We start from the raw sequence: 20185 nt of genomic DNA, 5'->3' as shown, positions 1-20185 counted from the left end.
ATGAGAGACACAGAGCGTGGGGTAGAGACATAAGCAGAAGGAGAAGCAGGCTCCCTAAGGGGAGCCCAATGTAGGACTCGATCCCAGGACCCTGGGATCACGACCTGAGCCCAAGGCAGATATTCAACTGCTGAACCACCCAGGCACCCCCCAAAGTAAGATTTCAGCACAAATGTTCCTTCTCTGTGAAATTCTCCTTGATTCCCAACTGTCCCTAGGAACGTACTCTGGAGCCCTACAGCATTATAGTCACAATGCTGTTATGACACTTAAAAAACTGTATCCCTGTTATGTGTAGACAGAGAGCCCTTTGAGGAAAGGGTCATCATCTCAGCACCCAACATCCGGGAGAAACTCAAGAAACGCTGGGCGATCCAGGGCTTATAATGAGCTTGGAGCATAACTTTTGCTACCCTTGCCTCACATTTACACAAACCAATGAGGACATGCTAAATACCTGTTTAATTTCTCACCACCTGCCTTTCCCACGAGGTGAGCTACTACGGAAGTCCCTGCTTATAGAAAGTAGAAGGTAACCACGTTTATGGTTTTGACTTGCATTTAATTTGATGACTTTTGCCTTTGCAACTGCTAGAGAAATTAACAAATAAGATTTTAACTTACAAGAGACCCTACAGAAACAGAAACAAACACCCAACATACTCCAGATTGAATCACAGGAGTCATATGCTCATCATCAGGTTCTTTTACCTTTCAGGATGTCCAATCTGCTCTCTCTTCTACATTGGGACACAGAAGAACTTTCCAAGAATGATCTCTGCCTCCCAAACAGAAGGGAGTTATTAGGTCAAAGTAGAGTGACACCAGCTAGCCCCACATTCAGTCCTACAGGGATGAGAAGAATAGAAAAGTTCATACCCCAATTCACACCAATTGCAAAGAAAACCACCCATTCCCCAGTGCTCTGTGGCCAAAACAGTATTTAGAAGGAGCAGTAAGAAAATAATTAGGTCAAAAATGGGGAAGGAAGGCAAAACCACTAAAACTTAAAATGCAAGAAGATAGAGCAGTGTAGCCCAAATCCATCCCATTGAAGCCAAGGCTGTTTAGAAAGGCAAAACCACCAGACACTAAGCCTCATGCTAATCATTAAACTTGCTCCACAGCCAAGAACAGTCATCAAAAGGTTGCAAAATGAACTTTTATTTCATATATTCTTTATGCCCTTGTGTTTAGCGTGATGGACATGCTGAAAAAATACTGCAAAGCCTAAGGTACAAGTGGCCATAAGATAATTTAACTTTCAAAAATCAGTTGGTCTTGAGCAGGAGGTCTTAACGTGGGATCCACTGCCTCACATGGAGTCTGTGGAGAGACTTAGTGACAGCTGTGAACTTACTGGGGAAAACTTCCTTCTTCATTCACCCTCACTCACCTCTAGCAGAAGCTAGCACTGCCTTCAATTGTAGAGGAAGGTAACAACCAGTGATAGTATTAGCAATCCCGTGACTGTTACCAAGACAAACCACAGGACACTTTCATGTCACATTACACTTGTTGCAGAGATCTCAACACAGTATTTACAGTCATCCCTACTTCAAAATTACAATATGGTTAGACCTGCAGCTACATTCTGTTATTTAATGTGTTAGAAGGAAGCAGATAAATTACTGTATCATAATCGTTTAACATTTTTATAACTGTTTCCATGTCACTTGTAAGTCTACATGTTCTCTTTTACGCATTTTAAAAACACAATTCTCAAAAGTTGTCCTACACTTCATTAGTTTGCCAAAGGGGTATGTAGGGCAGAGGAAGTTAAGAACAAAGAAAGTTGTTCGAGAACAAATAAAGTTCCTAGAGATTCCTTTAAGATTTTATTCATTTGAGAGAGAGAGCATGAGAGAGAGAGAGAGACAGAGACAGAGAGTGCAGGAACAAGGGGAGAGGCATAGGGAGAAGCAGACTCCCCGCTGAGCAGGGAGCCTGACATGTGGTTCCTTCCCTGACAATCATAACCTGAACCATAACCTGAACCAAAGGCAGATGCTTAACCGACTGAGCCACCCAGGTGACCTCCTATAGACTCTAACATCATAGTCACCAAGGTAGACAAGTAATTTATTCCAATATTACTTCATAGTTGGAAGAAAATTAAGCCACCAGGAAGCCAAATAATATGTCCAAGGTCACTTAAATTTAGGGTGGGCATCAGCCTAGGTGGGCACCAGCCTAGGTGAGCATTCACAGCACATGTATTCCTACTTTCCCATGGGGACCTTTTCTTACATTCTACAATTGTCATCACTATCACTACCTTCCTACTAAAAAGGGAAGAGGTATCACCTTTCAAAATTAGTAGAAAACCAAAACCCAGGTGATAGAACAAGACAGACGCATAAGGTACTCGTTTTTGTTCCTTGATCAACTATGCTGCCATAATTGTTACAAAAGCTGAATTTGGTCTGCTCCTGAGAGAGAGTAGTCTTTCAGAAGTGAGAAAAATGTTGGGCTACATAATCCCTCATTCTCAGAAGTGTTCAAAGCACTTTGTAGATAGGCATTTACTTGTTAAATGCTGCAACGTATTATGAGTGGTCACAGCAGTGGTATCACCACTTCATAAATGGGAAAACTGGAGAATAAATATGAAAGACTGGTTCAAAGTCACATAAATCAATGGGAGAGCCAGTTTCCTGATTCCAAGTTCAAGGCTCTAATATACCAAATTACCATGATCAAATATTCAGTTGATTATAAAGCTTGTGAAACCTCTGTATGTCCCCCCAACCCCCCACCATAAGCCAGAGAGCATTTTCTTTTGATTCACAAAAGCAGACACTTCTGAAGTCTATGGGGCTAATATCCCACAGAATAAATTCCAATGTACATAGTACTTTTTCCACCTATGCTACTCCTCTAAAAACCTAGGTCAGGGGTCCTGAGCTCAAAAGCCACGTTACATACAAGTTAGTTGCCTTCTAAGAAGAGAACGGTGTGGAATTGTTCCTTCATTTTTCAGTCCATGACCTCCTTATCTACCTACTGTATCTTGTGGAACTGTGATCATCTTATGTTCAATGCCTATTACAAAATAATACTACAATGGTTTTAATACCATTAGATCCAAGGTCCTAAAACTACGAAATGTCACCTCTGCCGCAACTTTGCCTTAAATTTTCTCTTCTTTTTCAAACCACCAGTTATTGGAATCCTCATTCTTCAAAGCATCCTTATGTGATCTAACTAACTTCTGCTTTCATTAAGTCATCTCAGTCTTCAATAGCTTGGGTCTTTTCTCAATAGTTACTAAGGACCAACTAACTTCTTAAAATTGTACTGAGGACCAAAAACATTATTCACAGTAACATCAACTCCTTGCTAAAATTTCCCAAATCACTAGTATCAAGACAAAACCATAATCAACAGGACGATCACAATGCAGTCTCCATGGAGAGTCAAAGGGTCTTAACCCACATATGACTGTTACCCGCTATATCCTTTTGCTCTCCCAACCCCCATTTCTCAACTCTTTTACTATTCATCCTTCCCACCTGCTACTTCCGATTCATAATTTTGTGCTCTGTGCACGAGAGTCCAAATCTCTGGTCTAAGAACAAACACTTAATTCCTGAATATTTCAAATGCCGGTAATCCACCACACATCACCGACCAAAATGTATCTCTATACACAGCCACCATATCACTTTCCCACTAAAGTCACTGCCATACAGTCACTGACAGGGATCTATCCGTGTTTACCTAACTTCACTCCAGTTCCATCCCACCTTAGAGGCTCTCTCCATCAAGGGATACTTTATGTCCATCTCTCCGCCTTGTCTACTAACTTTCTCAGTCCCCTACTGCACTGTGATTTTGGCTCTCAGTCCCTCCTCTCTAGCACCGACCAGGGCCCCTGGAGGACAGATCGAGGCCTCCTCCTTCAGGCTTGGGAGCCTTCAGGTAAGGCCCCCAGCGACAATATTACAGGCCTCTAGCCCTTCCCTCCGAACATAACCAACCCTGCTGTTGTTTTCCTTAGGATATCTCCATTTCACCAGGCTCCCCCAACACGAACCAGTGACATCTTAATAGTCTTTGCAACTTTCAGAGGTCAATGACTAGGGTTCCACTTTGGAAATCACTGGTGTGTCCACGACCCCCACAATGACTCAGTGACCTAGACATCACCACCTCACCTACTGGAGCCCTTTACTACTCAGACACCCTTCTTAGCTTTCACTTCCCCTCACCCTTCAACAAGTCACCGGCCTGCAAAGTCCCCTTTGGCTCTCTATCCGCCTCCGAGGTCCTAACAGACCCCACCAAACTCGATCCGAATCCCCCGATCTAGCTCTCGGTCTCGCCCAGCCAAAGCCCCTTCATCCCCGGACCCTGGGACCGTCCCATCTCCTCCTGTAGCCTCCCAGGCACCGCTTGGGAAACAACCTCTGAAAAATCCGGAGATGCCGCGGTCCCTTCCCACCGCTCAGAGAGGACGCCCCCCTCCTCCCCCACAGGTTTCTCCGGACTCCACTCACTTACATCCGCAACCTCGACCCCCCGCCCCTTACCTCCCCTCCCCCCCACCCCGCGGCTCCCGGCTCCCGGCTCCCGGCGGCCGCGGCCACCCCTACCCCCAAGCCGGCTCAAAACACGCGGACGCGGCCCCGGGCCCCCCACCCCCCGGCTCCGGCTCCGGCCCTTCCCCTCCCCCTCCCCCTCCCCGCGAGGTGCCACTTACCCCCGAGGCGGGAGTGGGGGAGGGGAGGGGAGCGGGGCCGGGGAGGCGGCTCCGGTCCGCGCGGCTCTCAGCCCCGGGGGGCCGGGGCCGGGGCCAGCGGCAGCGGCGGCGCAGCGTCTCCCCCCGGCGGCGGCGGCGGCGGCGGCGGCGCCGTCCCACTCCCGCAGGCACACATAGGCTCCATTGTCCGCCGGCGCCTCCCCCTTTCCGGCTCCCCCCTCCCCGGCCCGCCCCTTCCCCCTCCCCTCGGCCCTCCCCCAGCCGCACCGCGCCACGGAAGGTCCCGCCGGCCCCGCCTCGGACGCGAGCGAAGAAGGGCCCCCTCCTCGGCCCCGGCGTCCCGCCCGGCCGGGGCACGGGGCCTGCCCCTCCCCGCCTCGGCGCCGGGCCCGCCCCGCCCCCCTCCCCGGGAATGTCATGCGTCCCCCTCCCGGCCCGCGCGCAGTGGTACCAACCCGGCCGCCTCCCCCTCCCCGCCCCCGCCCCGCCGCCCGGGGGCCCCGCCCCCGCCCCCGGCCTTCCCGGGGAGGCCCCGCCCCGCGCCCCGCCCCGCCCACCCCGGGCTCGCCCCGCCCCGCCCCCGAACAGTTTGCTCCGGGGCCGCCCACCGCCGGCACGACCTCCTGCTTTGCATGGAGACGCCCACCGGGTCCCCGCCCCGGTTCGTCACCCGGCCGGAGGGGACGCCTACTCCCGCCTTAAAGCGGCAGAGCCCTCTTTCTCAACTAAACCTCCCAAAGGGCCGGCGGGTGGGAGACGCGGCCGGGGCGGGTCTCGTCTTCCCCGCACCTTCCTCGAGGCACCCGGACCCCCCCAACCGCCTGCCGCAGCACGGGGGAGCAACCCAAGGGGACCTGCAGAAAACGCGGGGGGGGGGGGCAGGGCAGCGTGGAATTTGGCCATCTTTGACAGGAAAGAATCGGAAGCTGCCAAAGGAAGGGGTCTTTCCCTCACTTTCCCGCTGCCCTGCTGCCGGCCTAGTGCTCAGGCTTCAAGGCAACCTCCGCACAGTTCCAGGATGCCATCAGCCTTCCCCGTACCCTCTCGGGCCCCCTGTCTACACCGCACGATCCGTGCACCGCGCTCACGGTTGCCGGCTTCTCCCCCCCACCCCCAAAGGGAGCAGGCCCCTCTCGGGGGTGCCCTCTTCTCCGCCCTCGCCGGGGTCCTGCGGACGCGGTGGCCGTCGCAGGGTCTCTCCCTCCCCGTCGGGCCCAGCCCAGCCCGGCTCACGCACCGCTACCCAGTGCCCTAGCGGACCTCCGGTCCAGATCCTCGAATGGCTTCGGAAGGCCTGTGCTTTGGAGAGAGAGCTCGAAACCCAGGCACCCCGGCCCGGTCCCCGGGGACGTGAGAAGGTAACCCCTTAGGTTGCACTTTTCCTCGGAAGGAAAAATGACGGCATCCTGGTGAACGCATGCTGCTGAAGAAGGCTCAGATTCTGGCTACTCCTGTTTTATCTTAGTGGCCCTTGTGGCTGCCGTGACCGACTGTTATTACAGACCTGTCTACTGACGGTCCTCCCCAGAACACACTGTTATTACGTCTCTGTGTTTGTGCTTTGGAGAGGCTCGATCTAAGAGGTTTCTGCAACGACGTGCACTGGCCCCACAGCCCTTCTGAGTCAGTTAAGTGGAGACTGCCTAGGTTATAATGAGCTGCGTATTCTCCCTGAAGACAGAGGCGACACGGCCAAGAGAAGTAGATAAGTTTTCTTCTGCTTTTGCTTCTGCCGTCCATAGTTTTAACCAGGATTTACTTCATGCTGTATCAGTTTCCCTGTCTATAAAATAGGAAACCTTTGCCCAAGGGGCAATCTTTCAACTAATGGTGCAGCTTGTAAAGGATGGTGCAGGAGAACCCTGAGCGATAAAGCTTTCCAAAACATTTAAAATTCTTGAGTGACCATGTAAGTTTCTATACCATGTCTCCGCAGCCTAGATCCCATGCAAAACGTTTTTTTCATAGCAAGATGTTTTCTCTGTCTTACATTATGACCGGTGATTGAAATAAAGAAAAAAACATGATAGTACGCATTAAACAATATAAACCCAAGATTGGCTGAAGGATTCCAAACGGGAAATAATTAAAATGCTTTTTGTCAAGTTTTGGTGATAGGTGAGAACCTCTGTAAAAGAAAGCAGAGGGAAAAAGTAAGGTATGCACATAGGGAAAGACAGCTAAACGCAGAAATATGCAAGAAACATTTGGGATTGCAGTTGTGGGTGGAAAGAAAGGATTTACAGAGCGTACCTATAAGAGAAAACCACTACTGAAATAAGCTCCTGAGTGGAGTGTTCCAGACCACATCACTTCTACTCGGAAACCTCAAAGACAAGCTCCTTATAACAATACACATACTAAAAAGTCTTTTTTTTTAATGTAATCAAGGTTTTTATTTTATTTATGATAGTCACACACACAGAGAGATAGAGAGGCAGAGACATAGGCAGAAGGAGAAGCAGGCTCCATGCACCAGGAGCCCAACGTGGGATTCGATCCCGGGTCTCCAGGATCGCACCCTGGGCCAAAGGCAGGCGCCAAACCGCTGCGCCATCCAGGGATCCCACTAAAGAGTCTTAACCATTTTACTAGGCATTGCACCCTCCATGATATGTGTCAAAATTCAAAATTATTTACTGAACAGAAGAAAAGTGAATTTAAATTCATTCATTTAAATGAATACTAAACATGCAACACTAGGGTAAAGGGGGAATAATATTAAGAATAAAGTGTGCTAGAAGTCATGAAACCTAAAGGTTAGAGTCTCCATAGTAATGTAAATTTAGCAACATTTGCACATGGGATAGAATTGCATTTCAAAATATTATTTATTTTATCAAATAGTTTATTTTACTAGAATTTTTGTCTTCTGAATTTTCTAACTTCCATTCATTTCCATCTCACTTGAGAAAGAATTCTCTTTTGCTGTATAGAGCTCTAGCATGCTATCTACACGTAAATACTAATGGATAATGATGAAATCATTTTTAAAAGCATCCTGTAAATAAACGCTTCAAACTGTTTCTGCTACTCTAGAAATTCTAGGAGAAATCATTTTTTGATCCAAATGGTAACATTGTTAAAAATAAAGGCTTTTGACGCCAAAGAGACCTGGGCTTGATTTTTTTTCCGTTTTGAAATTGGCTTCTCATGCTGATGAGAAGTACTTACTGTGATGCAAACATGGATGGTATAAATTTGGCTTCTTGGTTCTTCAGCTAATCTCAGTATCTTTTATTTAAGTTTGCCTGTAAATTCTGCTTTCAAAATGTTTGTTTCCTCAGCTCTTGATAAATTTACCCCAAAATTTTAGGGTTGGAAGAAACCCCATCCTATTTCACAGAGGAGAATTCTAAGACACAGAGGTTTAATGACTTGCAGAGATTATGTCCATTTTTAGGGAGTAGAATTTAAGTCCAACACTCTTCAGCCTGGTTCTAACTCCCGTGGTTTGTTCATTCCCACTAATATTTATCACTGCAGCAAAGAACATGAAGTTCTACCCTCGTGATGAAGAAAAGTAAGAATCAAACAGGTTGAGCCAGCTGGTGCTAGGGCTGTAAGAGGCCCCCACCGAATTCTTGCCTTGGTTAAAGCCCTCGGTTTGTCCATAATTTCCTGCTGCTTATACTGTCCCTTACCAATTCAACTACGTCATTGTCCAAACCAACGTGGGCAAGTTTCAACCCCAAAGGAATACCACCAAGAGAGTCATTTGTGACTGACAGTGAAGGGTTAGGATGGAAGGGCGTCTTGACCTTCACAGTCCTATTGCCCAATGCTGTAAGAAAATAGCCAAGAAACCATTTCTTTGTTAGGGTGCCCATGAAGAAGAAACAAATCGCCCTACCCCAGCTTTCACCAGTCCATTTAAGTCAGTGGGGAGTCTTCCAGCTTTATCCCTACTGGGAAAATTTAGGGCTGTGTGTCTCTTTGTAAGGGAGAAATCAATGTTCCCCACTGCCTTCCTTCTTGCAGCTACTCCTGGGGCCACTGGCACTTTGATGTGAGTATGGGTCTCCTTCTGTGTCACCACAAGTCTGCTGCCAACAATCTGGGAATTACAGGCACCTTCTCTGTGAATGCTTGGCTGGATCTGTGACTTGACCCTCAGATTCCTTAAAAAGTTCCCATCCCTGTTTCCCTTTTGTTTTCACACGCAAACCTGAATGATAGTGTCTCCCATCCTCATTATCTGCCTTCTCAAAGTCAAGCTTTGTGACTTTCAGCCTGCTAGTTCCTGAGCCCTAAATCACTGATGTATAAATGCTGATCCTCCTCTCCAGGAGCCCATCATGGCTTAACCAGGAGCAACGGGGGTGTTCCGTGTGCTCCAACCACTTCTCCCCAAACCCCCTTCATCTTCATGCCAGTTCTTCACACCTGTCCTCATAGTCCCATGCCCCCCTTTGCTCTTCAAATCCCACTAATTTACTATTTCATTTTACTCTTCACCTTGCTCCCAACAATAATTCTGGGTAAGTAATTCTACGTTTCATGTCATTTTCTTCTTCCAGACATTTCTCTCAGAATGCCACCCTTCAGCTCCACCTATTTTCTTTGTTTTCTGGGTTCTACCTTTCATGCAGGATGCCTCCTACTTCCCACAGTCATCCTCTCCGCCAGCTTCTCTGGAACTGCTATCCAACTACTGCTGCCTGATGCACCTCCATGGTTTGTGTCCAGCTGCTTTCTTTCTTTCTTTCTTTTTTTTTAAAGATTTTATTTATTTATTTATTCATGAAAGACACACAGAGAGAGACACAGGGAGAGACAGAAGCAGGCTCCATGCAAGGAGCCTGATGTGGGACTTGATCCCGGGGCTCCAGGATCACACTCCGGGCTGCAGGCGGCACTAAACCGCTGCGCCACCGGGGCTGCCCTGTGTCCAGCTGCTTTCATTTGTTCCAATGCCCTGTTGGAATCCTTGGCCACCCATCATTCCAGTAGTGGCAATTCCTAATGCTGATATGTAAGGAATAAATCAACCCACATTTTTGTTTTCCCTACTGGGCTGCCAGACGTCACTAGAAAAAACCACAAAACCAAAGAAAGTAGGCCCCGACCAAAATTCAGGTGATGAAAATTCAACTGAACTTCGTTACTATTTACTTGGCAACCCCTTTGTGTATCCTCATAACCTCCTATATCATTTCCCACAATTATTCCAAATTCTATCCACTATGCCTTCTACATTGCAAGACCTACCTTGTTGTCTCACCCCACCTCTAAAGGGGTTTTTTGCTTGGTAATGTCTTCCATTTACTTACCCTTTGTAAAATCTTTCTTATTCCAATACTCTTTTCTCCCTTTCTTTTTATTCTCAATTTATCCAAAGGGTAACCTACATTATCACAAATCCTTTTCCTCCTCTGTAAATCACCCAACCATTCTGCAAGAATTCTCTCTTCAACATGGCCAAACCTAATTGCCCAAAGCATCCAATGAATATCATTTCCTTTCTGAATCTCTTATATTTTGAATTTCAATGATATTCTGGTTTTGTGTCCCTACACACACCCCAATTTTATTGATATATAATGGATATATAACATTGTATAAGTTTAAGGTATGCAATGTAATGATTTTATATATATATATATATATATATATATATATATATATATAGTGAAGTGCCACCACACTAAGTGCAGCTTAGGTTCAAAACTTTGGCATAATCCTAATTCAAAATCTCCATCTATCTATCTCTTCTAAATCTCTCCTCAGTCACCTGCATCCACAAATTTCTCCTTCAATCAACTTCTTGTTTTCTGGTCCCAACCTGGGACTGTCGTAATAGCTTCTAAATGGTCATTCCTGCCTCCAGCCTCTCCCTGAATCAGCCAATTCTCCATGCTCCTTCTCCAAACAGACCTTCCTAAAAGACTTGTTTATAATATATTATAGGACCCCCTCTACCCTAAGATCAACAGTGTGGTTAAACAGGAACAATATTGGCTTTAGAGTCACCTGGACCTGGGTTTGATTGCCTATTGGACTGCAATTTACTAGCAAAGTAATTTCAAAAAGAAGAAAAAAAGTAGTCTTAAGGTGGTTCCTCATCTTGCTCTCTATCTTGAGAACAAAATTGTACACTTCTCTGCATTTTGCAGTCACTTAGTAGTTGCTATATTTATTGAGCATCTACTAAGTGCAGGACATCTTGGGGGAAGTACAAAAAATGAATCAAGTACCCAAAGTATCCAACTTTGTCTTCAAAATCTAATCAGACTTATACAGAGGCTTCATTCATTTAAAAAAAAAAAAAAAAGATGTGCTGGGGGAAGGGGAGTTCAGTAAGTGCCAGGTATCATGCAAGGTATCAAAGATTCAAATAAGTGTAAGACAAGTCCCCTCATTTTGGGACCTGAGATCGATCTAGGTAAGAATACTGACAAGTGGGATCCCTGGGTGGCGCAGCGGTTTGGCGCCTGCCTTTGGCCCAGGGCGCGATCCTGGAGACCCGGGATCGAATCCCACATCGGGCTCCCGGTGCATGGAGCCTGCTTCTCCCTCTGCCTGTGTCTCTGCCTCTCTCTCTCTCTCTGTGACTATCGTAAATAAATAAATAAATAAAAACCTTTAAAAAAAAAAAAAGAATACTGACAAGTGAACATTTATAATCAATTATAATAAATGCTATGAAATGGATAAATACCAGGTGTTTGGGGGCACACAGAAGAGAGACATCTAATCCAGACAGGAGAGTCAGGGAACTAAACCAGACCTGAGCAGAATCTCAAAGAATGCATAGGAGTCAGTCAGGCAAAAGACTCAGCAACGTGCAAAGGCTCAGCTGTGTGACAATGTATATAAATAACCACAATACAAGATAGAAAGTAATAAATAAGTGGCAGAGCAGAGGCAAAAAGTAAAATGGCAATCAGAGGAGATACATTTTAGAGGGGGTTGAGTGAGATGAGCAGCAACTGCTTCATGAAAGTGGAGGCATTTGAGGCAACATGAAGGAGTCCAGGGTCGTGTTGATCCAGACCTGCAGTGGGGCCAGACGCCTTTGTCTTCTCAGCATTCTATGCAGCGCCCTGCACACAATGGCACAACCTTTGCCTGTCATGATGATGACAGCTATGATGATGACATCTAGGTTTTTCTCATGAGTTTGGCTCTTCTGATTTCCTAGAATACTTATAAGGGGAGACTCAAGGTTCAGCAGAGTCATTTCTAGGGCCCTCAATCAGATCGCCCGGCTTTGAATCCCAGCTCTGCCATCAGATGGCTGTGCGATCTTAGAAAAATTATTTAACCTCTCTAGGGTTTAGTCTTTTACTTCATAAAGTGGAACATCGATAATATTTTCCTCACAGGGTAGCATGAGGAATAAATGAGCAACTACATGTCAACACGTAGGACTAATGCCTCACACATAGTAAGTGTCTAACCAATAAATGTTAGTTATTAATATGTTTCATCATCTCTGGATTATCCACAATGGGATTGGCTTTAGGCAGAGATTGTAGGAGCACTGAGAAGGTTACCTTCTCAATACTTCACTTATTCCCACACTTAAATCTCATTCACTGGTATCTCTTCCACTCTCCTAACACATTCCTTCGAGTTCTGCCACTAGATATTCATACCTTTGGATTTAAGATGTCACTTCCCCAAGGCCTTGGGAAGGGTAACACAACAAAGGGTTAGCCCTGTTTTATTTTAATAATCATCTGGCCAGACATCTATCATCCTTAACTATTAACTGTACTGAGGAAATATTGTGGGGAAGAAAGAAAAGGCTAATTCTGAAGCATGGACAACCTTCCCCAGGAATTGAAGCCAGGTTTTCTGAGGGCAGTAGGTCCTCTGGGACTGGAAGAAGGGTTGGATTGGAGAGAGATGCCAAGAAGTAATGAAGAAAACAAAAACAAGGTCATTTGTGTCAGTAAAGACATGCTTTACTAACTTAACAAACTGACCTTGATTTGGGGACTCTCCGTCCACTGCCCCTTTCTCTACTCTGTGCTGTGTTTCAGAATAAATAATTTCACTCAGGATCAATGTTGAATCATGTCAATGAAGGAGACTATACAAGTAGTCAAGAAATCCCTAGCTTTAAGATTTCGTAATGACTTTTACATGTTTGCTTTCTTAGTTATTATTTATTAATAAAAAATGAATAAGCACTTAATATGTGTCATAGTGCCAAATTAAGTAGAGTGACAATTTCATTAGAAGGTGAACAAAAAAATAAAAAAAAAAGAAGGTGAACAAATAGGGGTGCCTGAGGGGCTCAGTCGGTTAAGCGTCCAACTCTTGATTTAGGTTCAGGTCATGATCTCAGGATCCTAAGATGAGCACCACGACCGGGGCTCCGGGCTCTCTCTGTGTGCAGCAGGGCATCTGCTTGAGATTCTCTCTCTCCACCCTCGGCCCCTCCCCCACTTGTGCACATGCTCTCTCATTCTCTCTCCCTCTCCCTCCATCCAAAATAAATATTTTTTAAAAGGTGAAGAAAGGGCAGCCCGAGTGGCTCAGCGGTTTAGCCCCGCCTTCAGCCCAGGGTGTGATCCTGGAGACCTGGAATTGAGTCCCACGTCGGGCTCCCTGCATGGAGCCTGCTTCTCCCTCTGCCTCTGCCTGTGTCTGTGCCTCTCTCTGTGTCTCTCATGAATAAATAAATAAAATATTTAAAAAGAAAAAAAAGGTGAAGAAATAGTCCTTGTCAGAAATCTCACAGCCCAGTTGAGAAAACGCAAAAAGTTTAATAACAATTGATTTCTAAATTGTATTACAGATATGACAGACATGAGACAAACTCTGGACTTCCAGAAAAAAAAGAAAAAAGCAATGAGTAGAGTCTGGAGCGATCACTTGCAGCATCAGAAGTTGAACTGGGCCTTGAAGAATAGGATTTGAGCGGTTCTAGGAGGGGATGGTGTCCCAGGGGCCAAGCAAGAGACTCAAAGGAGAACAGCATGTGTGGACAGAAAACAATAATAGTAATGATGAGAACAAGCATCCTGAGAGCTGTCCTTTACTGAGCATTTGGTATTTGCATGTGCCAAGCAATATTCTAAGGACTATAGTCATATCATCTCACTTAATACACACAATGACCCCACAAAGTATGAACTATTGTTCCCATTTTACAGTTGAGGGGCTGGAGACTTTTTTTTAAAAGATTTTATTTATTTATTCACAAGAGACACACAGAGAGAGGCAGAGACATAGGCAGAGGGAGAAGCAGGCTCCATGCAGAAACTTGATGTGGGACTTGATCCCAGGACCCACGATCACAACCTGAACCAAAGGCAGATGCTCAACTGCTGAGCCACCCAGGCGTCCCAAGGGACCAGAGACTTTGAGAGAGAAGTCACTGTTCTAAAATCATGTGGCTAAGTGGGAGCTACGATGAAAATCCAAGTCATTCTGAGTTGAAAGCTCTTAGCTTTCTACAGTACAGCCTCTCTTAGTGCAAGTATTGGGATGCAGTGGCAAAATACAATTGAATAAATAGGGTAGGAATTCATTACACAGAATATAATTTATTTTTTAAAGATTTATTGATTTTAGAGAGAAAGAGAGAGCATGAGGAGGGACAGAGGAAGAGGTAAAAAGGAATCCCAAACAGATTCTGCACTGAACCCAATGTGGGGCTCGATCTCCTGACTCTGAGATCATGACCTGAGCTGAAACCAAGAGTCAGACACTTAACTGCCTGAGCCATCCAGGTGTCCCACAAAGAATATAATTTAAAGAAAGTATGCAAGAATGATATACTGTGAGGTTAAAAAAAAAACAACAACACCAAAAATCATAGTTTACCAAACACTGCTTGTGGAACAAGCAGTCTTCTTTACAGTACCATCCAGAATTTGATTTAGAGTTATACCCACTTTACAGATGAGAAAATCAAAATGGAGACATTGAATGACTTGGCCAAGCCTCACAGCTATTAAACAGCACAGTCCAGAACTGAACACAAGGCTGGCAGCAAAGCCTGTGTTCTTGCTGCTATTTCACACTGCCTCTCTCCTTGGGCAAGGGAAAAACTGGGTAAAAATAACACTGCTGCAATTTGTATGGCATTCTTCAAAGTGTTTTCATATTCACAGCCACATCTGATCCTTGTAGGATAACCATGTGAGAGGTTCAGAAGATACCTCCAACATCGATCATAATGAATAATAATAACAGTCACAATAATCACTAAAATAATATTAGGCAGCACCAAATGCTCCCCATACACCTAGCCTCACGTGGATTGTATGGTTGACTTACAGCAATCTTGTAAGATAGGCTCTGTTATCATTCTTACCTTGCACATGAAGATACTGTGGTTCACAGAGGTTAAAAAATTTAATGAAAGAGGTTGGCCTCAGATAAGTTGCAGAACTCATTCAAGGAATGTGATTCCTGGACAGGAGCACAGCTCCCAAGTTTCCACATCCATGCATGCCCTCTAACAATCTCTCTGCAGCTCCAGGAAGGCAAGAAGAGCAGCTGGAAGGCTGCAGAAAAGTAGGTGTGAGGTGATGCAGACCCAGACAGAGTAACTTAGGGGACAGTGAAGAGGTGGCACATCTAAGCACCGTCTGGGGAAGGCTGTAGCACCTCACTTCTGAAGCATGTGAACGTAAGAGGAAGAAAGAAAAGCTGAAGTTTGGTTTCAAGCCTAAAATGGGTGGAAGTGGTGGTGGGCATTGTGGTCAGAAACAAGAGTGGTTTAAAAATGACACTGGTCCACAGGGAGACATACTGTATGCCAGCTGGGGACGACTATGGTAGAAAGGACAGATGACATCGAGTGTTGCTGGTGGAAATGTAAAATGGTACATCTACCTTTGAAAACAATTCAGTAGTTTCCTAATAAGTTAAACATTTTACCATATGACCCAGCAATTCCACTCTGAGGTGTCTACGTAAGAAATAAAAACAGGCCCACACAGACTTGTATGTAAATGTTCTATCGCAGCATTATTCCTAACAGCCAACAAGTGAAAATAATCCAAATGTACATCAACTGATGAATGGGTAAATAAAACGTGGTGTGGTATTCCTCAGCAATAAGAAGGAATGAAGTACTGATACACACTATAACATGGATGCACCTCAAAATCACTGTGCGAAGTGAAAGAAGCCAGATGCACAAGACTGTATATTGCATCATTTCATTTATATGCAATGTCCAGAAAAGGCAAACCTATAGAGATGGAAAGCAGATTAGTGGTGTCAGGAATGGGGATCAGCAGCAAACAGGCATGAGGGATCTTTCTGGGGTGAAGCAAATATTTGAAAACTGGATTTTGGTGGTGGTTGCGCAACACTAAATTCACAACAAAAGTCATTGAATTATACACTTAACATGGGTGAACTTACAGTGCATAAATTATATCTCAGTAAAGCTTTTTATTTTTTACCTAAAGTGAAGCTAGCTTGTGAAAGAAAAAAGAGTTGTTTTAGAATTATAGGTGACAACTGGACACTGAAGTGGAGATGTCCTGCCAGGTGCGGAGGTAAAAGCCAAAGCAATAGGGACGCCTGGGTGACTCAGTGGTTGAGCATCTCAGGGGGTGATCCCAGTCCAGGACAGTGTCACATTGGGCTTCCTGCAGGGAGCCTGCTTCTCCCTCTGCCTATGTCTCTGCCTCTCTCTCTGTGTCTCTCATGAATAAATAAATAAAATTTTTAAAAAATAGCTGAAGCAATATAAATGAATTAGTTCACCCAGGAAAAAGGCACACAAGATAAAAGGAAGATGTCAAGAACAAAACCTTTGGTGTCACTACCACCAGGGGCAGGGATAACTGCGGTGGCTAATAATGATGTTCACCTTGGTAACAACTCATCCCACTAATATTAAAATTCATTTATATTCTCTAAGCTCATACCCACCGAGCGCAGAGGTATGTGCGCAGAGGTATGTGCCCCAAGGCATGGCAAACAGCACGGTCAGTCTGTGTGGGGGAAAATTGCCTCTAAGTGACTAAAATACACAAGGATAAGTGGAAATGGACTGAATGTAGTCTCTGTATTTTGATGCTAAAAAGAGAACTGCACAAATACTTTCACCTGAATTAGAAATAACATCAGCATTAGGGAGTGCGGTGTTTTGAGAGCAATGACATTTCATTTAGCACCAAAAAAGGTGGGTATTATGCTGGACCAACCCTAGAATCAGGCTTTTTGGCCTCCATATCGACTTCTGAATTTAGAAGGAGCCAGCAGAGTCTCAGGTAAACTTGGCAACTGCTTTCTCAACTCAGAACGTAGTGACCCGTCCTCCTCTGCCCCCTCCCAGGCTGAGAACTTTGGGGATGGATCCTTCCAGGCTAGGGACTAAAGATCCTCTCCTTCCCCAAAGGCCTGACAGCCCTTTTTTGTTTCTCCTTTCACATCTCCGGTGAAAATGAAACAAATTTAGACCACTGTCCTTGGTTGTGAAATAAAGTGGGAGAAAAAAAAAAAAGAATCTGGGAGCTCAGGATAGAGACAGCAGGGTATAGAGAAAGAAGCCCAGGATTGGGAACACTGACCCCCAACTTCAGGACCACCCCACTCACATCACACTATGAAGGGCAGCTAAGCAGTCTCTTAATCCCAGGTTCACCTGGAGCCTAAGGCTGGATTTTGGATAGAGGAAAAAAGATACATTTACTTTCACTAACTTCTAATTCAAATTTATCATTGACTTCAAATACAAACATAGGCAATAGATCAAGGTGGCATGAGCCATCCAGGACTTTTTCACTGATAAGAATCACAGATATTTTTGTTATCACTTTACCGTTGTAGCAGATATCCCAAATATTGCTTATACTCATCACTGATGATGCAACATTATGGTAGTTATTAAATCTGCCAGTAGACTTTTATTAATGTTCTAATAAAGAAGCATATATATTAGTACACAGATTTGATGCTTTTGATATTTTGATCATATTTCAGTATAACTCTTTTTTGTAAGGCTATGTATTTTTTAAAGTCATAATTCCATCCATCGGCTTCACCAGACAGCCCAAGGCAGGTCCATGTCACAAAAAAGTCGAAAAATTCCAGGACTGGAAAAACGTACCCCAGTCTCTATCCAGCACCACCAAAAATGAGCCTCCCTACAAAGCAGGCAATCCCACCATTAGCCAACATTTCCTCTGGGTTTTTAAGATTCCCATTAAAATGCAAATGTCCCCAAAGGAGAAGAACTTCTCCGAGTGTTATTAGTTAACCCCTTAAATGGGATTGTTTAGCAGCTAGCTGAGCACAACACCCTACAATTCAATTAAACAAACATTTATTGAGCTCCTGCCACGGGTAAGAAACCAGGCTCAGGGATAGGGAGTGAAATCCTCCAAGGTTTCTCCTCTCAAGGGTGTTTGCAGGGATCCCCGGGTGGCGCAGCGGTTTAGCGCCTGCCTTTGGCCCAGGGCGCGCTCCTGGAGACCCAGGATCGAATCCCACGTCGGGCTCCCGGTGCATGGAGCCTGCTTCACCCTCTGCCTATGTCTCTCTCTCTCACTATGTGCCTATCATAAAAAAAAAAAAAAAAAAAAGGTGTTTGCAATCTAGTGGAAGGAATAAAACAAGTGCAGAAAAGACAGGAGAAGAGAATGGTCCCAGAGAAGTGCAAGGAGCAAAGCGCGTCCAGGGGAAGGGATGGCCTGGAGGAAAGAGACTCCAAGCACACTTTCCAGGATTGACTGAGTATGAACCTCAGAATACAGCGCTGGCCAAGTTCACTGCCTGGGGGTTGCGTTCAACAGGTAAATCTCAGGCGGCTGAGAGCTCCGTTAGGTACACGGGGCCCGCGAAGCCCAGAGGAGGGGGCGTCAGTGGGGGCAGGGGAGGGTCTAGAAAGACTGCGGGTTGTGATGAATGTGGCACAGAGGAAGTGACACAGGAGCTGAGCCTAGTAGGAAAAGTTTTAAAAAGCTAGGATGGGGGAGGGGGGGAGGGGCACCGCATTCCCGGCAGAGGTGTGGGTGGAGGGCCTGCTCTGGGGACGCATCCGAAGCGAGAGTCTCAGGGTAGTGGAGGAACCTGGGAGGAGACGGGGCTGCAATTGTAAAACCGCGTTGTACTGCGAAAGGATCTGAAATTTAACGCGGAGGAATCTGTACCCCATTCCTTTGGAGCAACCAGGCAAAGTCTTCACGGAGGAAGGCCTTCCTATTTGAGCTGGGCCATTAAACCATTAAACAAACGTCAACAGGTGGAGATGGGGCGGGCGGGGAGTGTTTTGGGGCTCCGGGGACACCGCCAGCAGGGGCCGGTCGCGCAGGGCCGGGTAGGGACCGCGTGGCCGCGGTGCGAGGTGCAGGGAGGCGGCGAGCGGCGCACACCTGGCTGGAGGGGGCGGGTCCCTCGCCCTCGAGCCGACGCACCGGGTCAGAACCTCTGGGGCTGGAGCCTGTCCCCCAAACGCCCCAGGTGATCTTGAGGTGCAAGAGAATCGCTGAGGGGCTGAGCCGGAGAAAAGGCCAAACGTGAAGGTGGGCTAAGAACCTGCGCTCCCCTTGGAGGCCTGGCGGCGCTGCGGAGAATGGACCCCGAGGGGGAAAAAGGTATTTGCCGAGCCGACGGTGCTTGAAGAAGCTTTAGGGGACTGAAGAGTTGAGGATGGAAAGTGTGGGGACCCAGGAAAGGGCTATTACAGGGGTCCAGGTAGGGAGTCACGAGGGCCTGAATCATCGCAGTGGCGATGATCGTGGCGACAGCGGCGCAGGGAAGAGGAGGGAAGGGGCAAATGTAAAGACGTTTGGTGACAGAACCTACATGGCTCACTGGGCAACTGAAGTGGGTGGAGGGGCTGTCACACTTGACTCCAGAGATTGGAGCTGGGCAATGAGGAAAACAGCAGGACCTTTACCAGAAAAGCAGGGGAGAGAGGCGCCTGCATGAGGAAGGCTGTGTGTTTCGATGGAAAGCTCTGGCACAGTCACAGGCTGAGAACACTGTTGATTTTTATTTTGAGTGAGGGCACACTGTGGTTAGTGGAATATAGGAGGAGACACAGGTGGCCCGCCAAGACTGGGCCGGGGCAGAAGAAGGCTGCAGGGCCGGCCTTCCTCACCGGTTTGTGGAGGGTACCCCAACAAGGTGACAGGAGCTCTGAGCTGTAAACCCAGGCCAGTCCCTGCCCTTCTCAGGAACTACCCTTTCCTCTTTGGAAAAGCAGGTGATAATAAAACTTATCACCCACTCATCTCATGGGAGTGCTGGAGAGCAACCAATATACATACATAAATAAGTTTAAGACACTCAGCAAGAACAAAGTGTGCTAGAAATGCTAAATAATAATAAATCCAGCCGCCTCCTCCACCATGATAGTAAACAAGGTGTCTTTTTTTCAAAAACAGATGTGGCTAACCAGGTACCAGCTTCGAGGCTGTCTGTAGCTTCTAATAGGAAGGTAATTAGATCTAAATTCTTGATTTTCAAGAATTCCCTTATTAGAGAGTCTGAGTGACCCTAATACCTCCATCAAACGGAGAGCCTGAGCCAGACTGCAGTTAATCAACATGA

At 46.1% G+C, this 20185-nt stretch overlaps 1 protein-coding gene across 2 annotated transcripts in view; it reads right to left on the bottom strand.

Annotated features, from left to right (window-relative positions):
* LOC129501346 (uncharacterized) overlaps nt 1-20185 on the bottom strand; it is a 71127-nt gene that overhangs the window by 5876 nt on the left and 45066 nt on the right. For both annotated transcript variants that reach the window (XM_055312401.1, XM_055312400.1), the window contains exon 2: nt 712-846. The gene's annotated coding sequence lies outside the window, so the exon portion shown is untranslated. The remainder of the gene's footprint in view (nt 1-711; nt 847-20185) is intronic.

This window comes from Nyctereutes procyonoides, unplaced genomic scaffold, assembly GCF_905146905.1.
Source record: "Nyctereutes procyonoides isolate TBG_1078 unplaced genomic scaffold, NYPRO_anot_genome, whole genome shotgun sequence".
Lineage (NCBI taxonomy): Eukaryota > Metazoa > Chordata > Mammalia > Carnivora > Canidae > Nyctereutes > Nyctereutes procyonoides.
The sequence above is the reverse complement of the archived record's forward strand: the minus strand, read 5'-3'. Positions and strand labels throughout refer to the sequence as shown.